Source organism: Mus pahari, chromosome 3, assembly GCF_900095145.1.
Source record: "Mus pahari chromosome 3, PAHARI_EIJ_v1.1, whole genome shotgun sequence".
NCBI lineage: Eukaryota > Metazoa > Chordata > Mammalia > Rodentia > Muridae > Mus > Mus pahari.
The window spans coordinates 146,399,032-146,411,301 of NC_034592.1; the positions used below are offsets into that span (position 1 = coordinate 146,399,032).

The 12,270-nt window shown below is 43.7% G+C and overlaps 1 protein-coding gene across 2 annotated transcripts in view; it reads left to right on the plus strand.

Moving 5' to 3' along the window:
• Stk4 (serine/threonine kinase 4) overlaps window positions 1-12,270 on the plus strand; it is an 81,701-nt gene that overhangs the window by 29,271 nt on the left and 40,160 nt on the right. The window lies entirely within an intron of this gene.

Below are 12,270 nucleotides of genomic sequence, written 5' to 3' on the forward strand. Positions count from 1 at the left end.
TGCTTTCTGTAGAGTAGCTGACTTACAGGGGAGCTCTGCTTTCTATAGAGTAGCTGACTTACAGGGAGCTCTGCTTTCTGTAGAGTAGCTGACTTACAGGGAGCTCTGCTTTCCTAAAAGTTCATTTGAGAGAACACATCTCGTCTGGTCATACATGACTCAAGCTAGTTCCTGCCAGATCTGCCTTTCCTGTCTTGTGCCCCGGACATGAGAAGAATCTGACTGCATAGTGTTTGTCTAAGTTTGATGGTCATAAAGGGGCAGGAAAAATCTATTCCATTCTTCCGAGTAGGGTGCGTGTGTCAGATGGTGATCCTAAATTGCTAACAGGTTGCTAGGTGCAACAGAAGGGTGCCTGTGACTAGCAAGGATGGAAGAGGACCTACCTAGGTCTTCAAGTGCTGTGGAGTGGAGACCCAGGTTGTTAACCTGTTCCTACTGTTTGCCTGCCTCAGGTGATTCCCTAGCCTCAGGCTGCAGGCACCCACATCCAGTTGTGTGCCACAGACCTGGGTTCTTTCCCTCTTTCCTGGCTGGCCCGTGACTCGCTCTGTTCCTCGAGTTGGCTTAGAGTCCCACACTCAGCTCTTTAGTGATCACCTTTCCTCTCAACCTGAGGTACAGGCCATCTCACAGAGGGAACAGTTGGAGGATACAAAATAATAACTGAGGAATAGAGGTTCAGGTTAGCCTGAACTTTGCATACATTGAAAGGCCTGGGTTTCCTTGGTCATCAGGGTTTTTTTTTCCCCCCTTAACTTTGTACCCCCATGCTAGGGATCAAATCATGGCTTCACATGTGCTAGTCTATTGCTGAGCTGTACCTATAATATTTGTGGCTTTTCCTCTAATCCAGGGATCAGCAAACCAGTGTCTAGGCCAAGCTAGACTGCCACCTCCTTTGGACAGTTAGGCTCAACTGGAACTTGGCCATAACCAGTCCTTGGTTGCCTTTGGCTGCCTCTGTCCTGAAAAGGCTGAGTTGAGTACCTGTTAAAAACTGTTGCCTGTAAGGCCTAAACTATCTGCTGTCTGTTCCTTTACAGACAGAAAGTTTGTTGTCTGGTAGAACACTTGACTAGCGTGTGTGAGGGGCTGGGTTTGATCCCAGGGAGAGGGCACAACTAAAGGAAAGGGGAAAAGGGTGATCAAGGAGCCCTGGGGCTTTAAACCTAAGCAGAGGGGTCTCCCTGGAAGGACTTACACATAGCGTCTGGATAGTCCATTAGTGACTGGTTGCAGCCTGGAGAGGCTGAGAGCCTGTGAGCTGCTCAACCCACAACACTAGATATCTTCAGCAGTCTCAATCTGCTCTAAGGCCCTGGAAGATTCCCAGAGAGTCACTTGACTTTTTTAGCCCATGATAGAAGACCAAGAATGTGGAGTCTAATGCCAGCGATGGATGGCAGTGATAATAGCTGTAGCAGCAACAGGAATGGGCGTGCCAGCAAGGAGCAGAGTCAGGCTGGCAAGCAAGACTTTTTTTTTTTTTTTTTGCCTCAGAGCCCTCTGTATCTGGGCTGTCTGTCAGATGGTGCCATCCACTCTCAGAGAGAGACTTCTCTCAGTCGGCCCTTTTTGTAAATGCCCTTGCAGACTGACCTCAGTTGTATCTCTGACTTGGTCCCAGGTGCTTTCAAGTGCAGGGAAGGACATGAGTTCTAATAATGGTGTAGGCCAAGGGTGTTGCCAAAGTATGGTAAAAGGGTATTTAACGTGTGCTGGGGCTCCTGATAGAAACGGAGCAAGCTTGGCAGCACGAAGGTAGGTAGAGATACTCCCGCCAAGGGCTTCTGTGTCTGCAGACACTGGCAGGGCAGGGTTCTCACGGGTCTCTACTCTTCACCTTCCGGATGATGGTTTGCGTGGTAATCACTAACTTCTTGTTCTCCAAGGCAAGATCGTTCCCTTTGATTTGGAATTCAGATGAATTATCTCTGAGACTGAAAAGAGTGGTAATGTTACATTGGTAGACTAACAAATTGATAAAACTTCTGGAATGCATTCTTTATCAGCATTTAAAAAGTTCAGATCTGGGGCTGGATCAATCGTCCCACAGTTAAGAACATTGCCCTTCTTCCAGAGGACCTGAGTTCAGCTCCCAGTACCCACATCAGGTGGCTCATGACCACTTGTGACTCTAGGCTCACGGGGTCCAGTGCCCTCTTGAGACTTTGAAGACACTTCCTCTCACACATGAACAGATTCCTTGCTGTATACGCATAATTAAAAACAAATCCCAAAAGAAAAAAAATCAAACCTGTGACTTGGTAAATTCCTTTACTAGGAACTAGGCTCAAGGAAATAATTGAAGATAGCATTTATGAATTTTTCCCAGACATGCTAGTGTAGACTATTGCATATATAAAAATATTAGGTACAGTCCAGCCTTAGCTGAAATCTGAAGGAGAATGGGCATTAACTAGTCATTACTTGTGTAAAAACACATTGGTAACTCTTGTTTGCAGAATATGTTCAGGGCAGAATCTCCTGTTAGTTTTGAATGAGTGCTCTAAAAGGACTCCTGGTCTTAGTGGTGAAGACGAAATTCCCTTGTGAGTTGTCAGCATTGAGCTTGTTGTACTCCGATTGTGCCAACAGAGGGAGCTCCGTGATAGGATATGGATTGAAATTGTGTTCCCATTCAAATTCACTGATATCCTTTTCATGATAGCATTTATTTTGGATCAAGACTATTATTTATTTATATTTAAGATTTTATTTTATTTTATTTTACGTGTTTGAGTGTTTTGCCCATATGTATCTCTAAGCACACACGTGGCTTGTGCCTGCAGGAACCAAAAGAGGTCATTGAATCTCTTGGAACCAGAGTTACTGTGAGCTGTAGGTGCTGAGAGTCGAACCTCGGTCCTCAGGAAGAGCAACCAGTACTGTTAACTGCTGGGCCATCTCTCCACCCTCACCTTTAAGGCTGCCTTGAGTTACCACAGCAACACTGGGGCATGGCCTTCATAGCATTTAGTGAGGAGGTTGGATACTTGGCAGAGCTGAAGCACGTCAGCACAGCCTCTTCTCTCAGGTTTCTAGTAAACTTTAGTTGGAATTGGTTTTGTCGATCCTGAGCACAGTGCCACACATAGCTTTTTAAGTGTCACGAGTTAAGGGGTCCCAACCAAACAGTGGGATAGCACTTCAAAACAAAACAGCTCACGTACAGAACTGATATGGGGAAAGCTACACTATATAGAAAAACAAGTGTTAAAGATGCTTTATAACCGTTCATTGCTTGATATACCCGATTTTGGTTTTAGAAGTGCAGGGACTGGACCCTTGGGCTTCCTGCATGGCCGGTGTGCACTACTGAGCTGCATGGCCCCTCACTTTAATCTTGCGTGTTTTATACAGGAAGAGGGATCTGAATAGCCTTTTCCTGCTCTGCAGAACTGCCGTGTACTGTAGGGACCGACCCTTCTGGTTTGTGCTTTGTGGTTATTTTGTCCTAGCTTGTGCCTTGTGTCCCGACTGTTGCTGTCATTCCCAGCAGCCGACCTTCTCATGAGGTCACACTGTTCCAGGGTATCTTATACAGTATCATTTTTGTGTTCTTCAAGAAACTTTGCTGGGTGGTGATGGTGCACCCCTTTAATCCCAGCACTAGAGAGGCAGAGGCAGGCGGATCTCTGAGTTCAAGGACATCCTGGTCTATAGAACAATTTCTAGGACAGGCAGGGTTACATAGAGAGACACTGTCTTGAAAAAGCAAAAGAAAAAAAGAAAAAAAAAAAGGTTTCTTTTTACCTAGACACCTCGAAAGAGTAAATGTTTAAAGAGTTATAAAGTCTTACTGTTCACAGATGTTCTTTAATATATCATGAATATCTTGTTCTTTGTACTATGAGCTGTAGTCACATTCAACTATAAGGTCCAGTCACCTTTGTATGTATTCTGTGACCATTTATCTAAAATAGATTCCTTGCCCTCCTCCCCTTTTTTTCCAATAGAGATTGCTATTTGAATTTCTTTACAATGATCTCATATCAGTTTCAGGATCAGTGTAGCCAATTTTACGTTATACCACCGGGATTTTACTTGATTGCTTTGAATACATAGTTCTGTCAACAAACACGGTTCTATGGTTTACCCAGCATATCTCTAGAAAACTATAGTTTATTCACAGGCATGCTCTATATATTTGTGTGTGTGTGTGTGTGTGTGTGTGTATTTATATATTTGTCTGTCTGTGTTTTTGTGGGGGAGGTCCAAGATAGGATTTCTCTCTGTAGCCCTGGAGCTTGCTCTGTAGACCAGGCTGGCCTCAAACTCACAGAGATCCCCGCCTCTGCCTCCTGAGTGCTGGGATTAAAGGTGTGCACCACTGCCTGGCATCTCTATCTTGATGAGGTCTTTTTATGTAGCTCAAGCTGGTGTCAGCTTCTGATCCCTCTGCCTCAGCTTCATGAGCACTGCAGCTACAGGTATGTAAAAGCACCCTTAGCATGTGTGTCTGTGTACACGTGTGTGCTTATGTGTAGGTCAGAGGTCAACCTTGGGTGTTATTCCTCAGGAGTTGTTCAACTTGATTGTTTTAATTTGTTTTTAAAACTATTTTAGTATTTAAAATTGTGCGTCAATGCGTGGGTATGTACGCTTGAGTGCAGATACCTCAGGAAGCCTGTAACTTGTATCCCCTGGAGCTGGGGTTCCAGATGCTTGGGAGTCACTTGATACAAGTGCTGGGAACTGAGAGAATCCGCAGACTAGCAGGGCACACTCCTCACTGCCGGGCCGGGCCGTCTCTCCAGCCTTCATCTTGGTTTTAGGACCAGTTCCAAGTCTTTTGTTTTTATGTTGGCTTTGGTTTTCGTTTTACTTTTATGGCTGTTGTGTTGATGTTTTCAGTGGATTGTTGTACTCATTATCCTATGAGATTCCTAATCTGTAAATTCCCTTTTTATTTTTTATGAAGACGGTCTTGTCTCTGGATTAAGGCCTCAGTGTTGCCCCTTTGATCATACACCTTTTTTTCTGGGTCACTCAGATCTCTACTGCAGTTTGAACAGTGGTGCCTGTTCTTGTCTTGTTGTTCACCTCAGGGAAAGTTCTCTAGCATCTTAATCCTGAGTCTGATTATGCAGCAGAATCATAGCAGTTCTTCCTTAGACTAAAGAGTCCAACTGTAGCTTTAGAGGTCCTGGTATCACTTAAAACTGGTGTCGCATTGTTTACCATCTTGCAGTTTGGTTTTTCTTGCTTACTAGTCTGATTACCCATAGCTTTCCCCTTAGCTCTACAGCCTCACTTCACTGTTGGCGTGGTACATGTGCTCTTTGTTTTCTTCCCATCCACCCTCTGACGCCAGGCCTTGAACCCAGGGACCTTAGCACACTGCTCAGGCCTTCTGCACAGAGCTGCATACAAGCTCTGATAAGCGTCTTGTTTATTAGAAACAAGGTTTTGTTCACTGTGTATTGCTACCAGCCTGGAAGTTGCTGTGTATACCAGACTGGCCTCAAATTCAAAATTCCCCTGCCTCTGTTTTCTGTTTTCTGGAAGTATAGGCATGTGAATTATTCAGAAGAACTTTTTTCAGAACTAAGTGTGTGAAATTTTAAAACCGGGTATGGGCTAGAGAGTTGTTTAAAGAGCGAGGCCGGGGTGGTAACAGTTCTTGGGTACTTTCTGAGGCATTTGTGGCTTGGCATGCTTGTTGTGAATTTTTGTCAAAAGAATCTTTGTGTGCTTTAGCAAGATTGTGTTTTCTTCTTTTGAAAATATTTAAAAACTGCATGTGCCACGAAGCCATGCTGTGGAAATTAGAGGATGACTTTTGTGGGTTCGGAGACTTCACTCAGGTCCACAGGCTTGGGTAGCCAGTGCTTTTCCCAGTAGGCCACCTAGCCACCCTAAGAATGCTTGTTTTCTAGCTGTTTAGTACAGGAATTTATATCTAGTAAACTTAAAGTGCTGATTGCCTTTAAATTGGCTATTTTCTACCAATTTTTGATACTTGGTTTTTCAGAGACAAACCCAGCAAAATATGGAAGGAAGGAAGTGGGCTTGTTTGCACAAGTTGTACCTTAGCAGTCCTTCCCTGAGGAGGGGCTGACAGTATGAGCACAGCGGTTCTGATGGTGAGCCGACACCTATCTGCTGAAGCCTCGCTGCCAGCCAGCCGCTCTCCCTCTCAGTCTCACAGGATGTCCAGGATGTGCGCATCAGCCGACCCCTCCTCCTTCCCGGGCTTGCTGTCAATGCAGGTGGACAGTGCAGTAGAGTTTGCAGTGTTCCTGTCCTTGACTCAGGCCTTTCCAGTTAGATCCTGTGACCCGAGGCAAGTGAGTTGATTTCTTTTTAGGATCGGCCCTGAGTTCCCAGCGTTCTAGTGTGCTCCCTAGCGCAGTAGCCGCACTAATCTGTTTGGAGTAGAACTTTAAAGCATGGCGGGAAAGTTAAGTTTGGGAAGCTCTGTGACCGAGAGCATCTACTGTTACTGTGTTTCCTCCCTTAAGACCAAAGTCCAGGCTCTTGTTGAAAAGATTTCACATTGTCTGTCAGATATGCATTAGTCAGAGCAGCGTGAGAGAGGAGCTCTTCATTCACTCTCAGACCATTTCTTTCCACCTGCAGCTGTCTGCAGCGTGCTGTTAATACACGGTCCTCGTGCTGACGTCATCAGTCTCTGATGTAGGGGATAGTGTTTGCAAGCATGGTACTGAGGGTATAAGCACTGCACACTCCTCTTTCCAACAGCAGCCTTGTTGTCCAGTTTCTGGTTGCTTCAAAATTCACCAGAGAAAACTCAGTGCTTCCTATACCCGCCACTCTGAATTGATGCTATAGGAAGGTTCTGGATAGAATAGGGTTGTTTCCCGCGCTAGAGTGAAAAGCTACAACATTTAAATTTGTTGCATTTGTCTTGCTGAAGGAAGGCAAGAGTAGAAAGAAAAATACTGGAAATATTTTTAGAATCAGTCTTTGGCTTGGAGTGTATTTCTGGGTCTGATAGGTGGAGTCTCCTTAGGGAGGTTCCCCCTTTGACCTTCAGTTTTTATGTTTTATTTTGTCAAAATAATAAAATACATATAAAATACTTAGTGTCTAAATGCTCAAAAATGAAAATATTATAATAAGCATTCATTCATTCATTCATTCATTCATGCATTCAGAGAGAGAGAGTTAAATTCCCTAGCAATAAGATGATAGCTATTCTTTAATCCCAGCGCTTGGGAGGCAGAGGCAAGTGGATTTCTGAGTTNGAGGCCAGCCTGGTCTACAAAGTGAGTTCCAGGACAGCCAAGGCTACACAGAGAAACCCTGTTTCGAAAAAACCAACAAAACAAAACAAAACAAAACAAAAAAAGATGATAGCTATTTTAAGAACCAGTTAAACCGCTCAATATACAAGGTGGCAGATTTAAAGAAGGCCAGACTTTGGACCCCTTTAAGCCTTCTTTTATAAGGCTTCAAACTCTTATCTTAACACTGTGGTATTTATTACTGACTTCCTTTATTTCCATCCCTGAAAGGTAATCTCTGTGGTGGACTGCATTTTAGAGAAGGTCCCTCCTGGGTGAGCTTTACAATGGAAAAGCAGACTTGCTGCTTAAACTTTTTCTCGAACTTTCACAAATAGCTCGAGGTCATCCTTCCAGAATGGAGACTCACTCCATGGTTGTGCAGTCTGTCTTATTGTCTCCACATGTTGGGCTCGCTTTTATCTTTAGAAACCATTAACATTCTTGATTTCTTTGGAATGAGCCAAAAAGCAGGAGCTTGGGGCCTGAATATTCATTCAAAGAGCTCAGCCAGACCACAGACTGGGATGTGAAAGTACCAGATCTGCGTGTGACCTGGGGACCTCGGACGGGCTCAAGGCCTGTGGTTTTTGGAATGTAAGGCCTCCAGTGTGGTCATGTCAGTCAAAGGAGAGGTAAGAGTAGCCCTGAGGCCTGTGTTTCCCAGAGGACAGTGGTGCAGCGGCAGGAGAAGAAGGAGTGAGTCCAGTGATGCTCTGGCTAAGGGCGTGAGAGCCAGACAGGTCAGCTTCGTCCACTCATGCTCCAACTCCAGAGCCCTAAGCTCTTCTGAACTGCTGGCTCTTGCTTAGAGAGGAATGGACATGCACTCTCTAATACTAATTTAAATGGGTCTATAAGAAAAAGAAGTTGATTTTCTGTAGGTATGTCTACTCTAAGAAATGTTAATTTTAGTATTTGTTAAAAACAACCACTCAGTACAGTCACCGAGCTAGTTCCTAGGATGTACTACGTGTCACAGCTATGTAAAAGACAGGGATTTAAGGGAAACATTTTCTCCTAACAAGGACCTCACAGGTTAAACACGTAAGGTGGTGTCTCGTTGTTCCTGTCTGGTGCTGTATGGACATGCTCCACTTTCTAGTCCTTGTATGAGTAGAACCCTAGATGATGGCCTTTGGTAGTGATTTGACTGGCTGAGCAGAGAGGCCGGCCCACTGCCTATGAAGATAACAAAGCAGTTCATGAAAGCCCAGTGTGTTACAGAAGAAGGCTAATAAGCTTGTGAGAAGGATGGTAAAGAGTCAGAAAGGTAGGCAGGGTGTGTTGAATATTAAAATTGGCTAAGTCAGCTTCTAAATGGAATCGAGTGCCCAGATAAGAGGTTTTAACTTGGTACTGTTGTTAAGGGGGTGTGCCAAGATACTCTGGCCAGGAAAGCTGACCCACTCTCAGGAGACTGATGCAGTACCAAGGGATGGGTCATCCTTATTGGTGACAGTTGCATCTTTTCAGATGGCTCTCTCCAGTGCTTTAGCTGGAGACCCTTGAAAATGTTGAGCTAGAGTTCTCTTGTAATCCCATATGAAGCTCATTAACATTAGGATGGCTGTGAGCCATTGTCTAGAAAGCAAGTCAGTTCACACAGATGCAGTTGCCCTGTTACCAGGAAGAGAGTTTTTCTGAGCTCAAGGGCATCTTACAACCCTCAGTTCTTAGTGGTTTCAAGAGCATCTAAACGTTTGTGGTTATATAGACTTGGATAACGACTTCATATAAATGAATGACAGATACATCTGCTCCTTAACAAAAACAAACGCAGAAACCACATATACAATAAATGTTAGATTTCAAAAACAAACCCTCTCTGATACATTTGCATTATATTATATAGTTCATTGTTTAAAACAGAGGGAAACATTGAGATATTGCTGGAGCTTTTGTTTTGCAAATATTTTTGTATGGGGCCCAGAAGAAATTGTAGGCTTGTGCCCACTTCGATACTTTGAACAGAATTAATTACTACTTAGATAAAAACAAGTTATGGTGAGAATTAAGAAAAGGCCAGGTTGACAGTTGGTTCAGTTAGTGACAGTTTGAAAGTGAATGTTTGGGACGGAAGAGCCGTCAGTTTGAGATCTGAGAGATGGACATGTCAAAGGAGGTGTGAGCTCTAGTTGTTGGTCAGGCTCCCTGTAGCATGCCTGCCCTGATGCTTTTTTTATCGTTCTCAGGAGCACCTTGTGGAGGAAGGGGTCTTATCTCTTTACTTCAAGGTGGAGTTATTGATATAATTTATGTATCATGGAATTTCCTCATTTAGATTTAGTAGTCATGTGTTCAGGAATAACACCAGTATTTAATTTTTAAAGTTTTACTATTTTAAACTGGGATATAATTTATAAAGTTTACTGTTTTAAAGCATGCTATTTCATAGATTCTCGTATGTTGACAACATCTTATGAGATAGCGATGATGCAATCCCAGGTGTCTGATACTTACAAAGCAGCTCTCACCAGTTGTCAGCTACCTCTTACCCTTCTGCTCATTTGTCTGTCTCGATAGTTAATGTAAATGGATTTAGACAATGCGCTTCTCTTGGGGTCTGACACTTTTGTGTAATTCTTCCAAGGTTTACCCGAGTTATATCAGTGTTTAAATAATTTTTTATTGGTGTATGTGAACATGTGTGCATGAATATGTATATGTGTGGTATGTGTGTGTGCGCGTGTGCATGTGCGTGTGTGTGTGTGTGTGTGTGTGTGCATGGTAGGGGTGGGTGGGCAGGCCAGAGGTTAACTCTGGAACTCTGCTGTGTTTATTGAGTTGGTGGATGTGGTGAGGATGGCTGGCTCAGGAGCTCCGGGGATCTGCCTGTCTCCCCCTCCCCAGTGCTGGGATGTAGACTGGTACTGCTGCACTCATCTTTTTTTACATGTGTGCCAAGGGTCTGAACTCATTCATGTCTTCATGCTTTTGGGGTAAGGACTTTACATGAGCCATCTTCCCAGCCCATCTTTCAAGGGCTTTTTTGCTGAATAATTTTCCAGTGTGTAGATATACCATATACCTGCTCCTTAGTTGGTGACATTTAGATCATGTCTTTTTGCTTTTTTTTTAAAACAAACAAACAAACAAACAAACAAACAAAATAAAACACAAGACCTTTATGTATATGAGTACACTGTCACTATCTTCAGACGCACCAGAAGAGGGCATCGGATCCCATTACAGATAGTTGTGATCCACCATGTGGTTGTTGGTAATTGGGATTTGAACTCAGTACCTCTGGAAGAGCAGTCAGTGCTCTTAAAGGCTGAGCCATCTCTCCAGCCCATCTTTCTGCTTTTATGTAACATTTTTTAAAGAAAAATGGAGACAAGGCACAGGTTCTCATCCTTGCCCTCCTTTGCCTGCAGGTTTAGACAGATTGTCCATTCAGTTGATAAGTGGGGCTTAGGAGAAGTAGGCAGCCATTTGTTTCCTGCATCGCATAAAAAGAATCAAAGTAGCATGTGGCTGTTTTCCTGGTTTGCCCAGTCCATTCTCGCTCTGGCTTCAGGTTTCCTGTATTATCATTCAGCTGAATGTATTCATTTCCTGTGATACAGACATCTGAAAAAACACTCTGGTTCAAGTTGGAAGAAACCATTCCCTGGCAGCTGAAGCCCGGGAGCTGGCAAGGACAGAGCAGCCCAGTCTTCAGTCAGTGCACTGGTTTCCTTCCCAGCTCCCTCAGGCTCCTGCTCAGCGCTTGGCCATCCAGCTCAAGGCTGCTGAAAGAATGGTTCAAAGAGAAGGCTCCTGGGAAAGTTCCATCTGCTCACCCTTTCTGCACTCAGCTTCATGGCAGTGGTAACATGCTAAGAATCTTCATTTTGGTTTTAGAGAATTCACCAGATGACATAAAGCTCACGAGGCTTAAAACCTGACAGCTGACGTTCACTTTGGTCCTTGTCATAGCTATAAAATCTTTGGCAAACATCTCATCCATAAAACGGGAGTCATAATATCCTTCAAAAGATTCTGCAAGGAGTTATTGTGTAAGGTCCACTGTGCTGAGCGCTGCCCTAGCGGGTTGTAGTGTGTACACGTCTCTATCCCTTATGTGGTATAAGGAAGTTGGGATAAAAGTCACAGAAAAGCCTCAAACCCAGGTTGTTAGTAACAGTGTTGGTTAAATTTGCACCTGGGTTTCTAAGGGAAATGCATTTTGTGGATGTAAGGTAGTGTGTGAGTGAGCACACTTAGGGAAGGAGAGCAGATTGTTACAAATCATTTAGCTTTTGCTGCATAATAAAGCAGCTCAAAATTTGCTGAATTAAAAAAGCAGCCATTTTATTTAAAGCATGGTTTGGTAGATTTGCAAAGACTTGCACTTGGGTATTTCTTTTGGTCTGGCTTCGTTGGCTCAGATCTGTGGGCAGCTGGGCTGGCGGTTGTGAAGGCCTCAGTTAGGACAGACGTCTGCTGTGGTGCCTGTATGTGGTGGTCTCTTACTAGGAAGCTCGCTGAGATTTATTAGCACTGATATTGATCGGAAGATGGGGAAAGTCTCTGCTGGCTATGTCCAATCAGGACCAGAAGTTTAAATCATTGTACCTTCTGAGGTAGGAACTATCTCTTTCAATTTGACAAAAAGATCATAGTAAAATGTGTACAGTATAAACTCCAAGCTAGGAATTAGTCTGCTGTGCTATTTCCAAGATTGTCTTCGGAGGCCAGGGATATATAGTTCAGTTGCTGGATTTGGTTCCCAGATACAGTACACCCCCAGATGACCTCCTGCCCTGACTGAAGTCATCTTCACCTCTTTGGTAATTTGATGTATGTAAACTTTGATTGTTTAGTTATAATTCAATTCCCAAGAACAGTATGACTTTCATTCCCAGTTTATGTCTGCATATGTGATTAGATGAAAAAGTTATCTAATCATAAAACATAGTTTGGGTTGGGTGTCTTTGGATTCTGATTTCTGTGAGGGATAGCTACGCCCTTGGTGTGGACAGCACAAGGGAAAAGCAAGGCATTGCTGGGATTTCTTTTTTTTTTT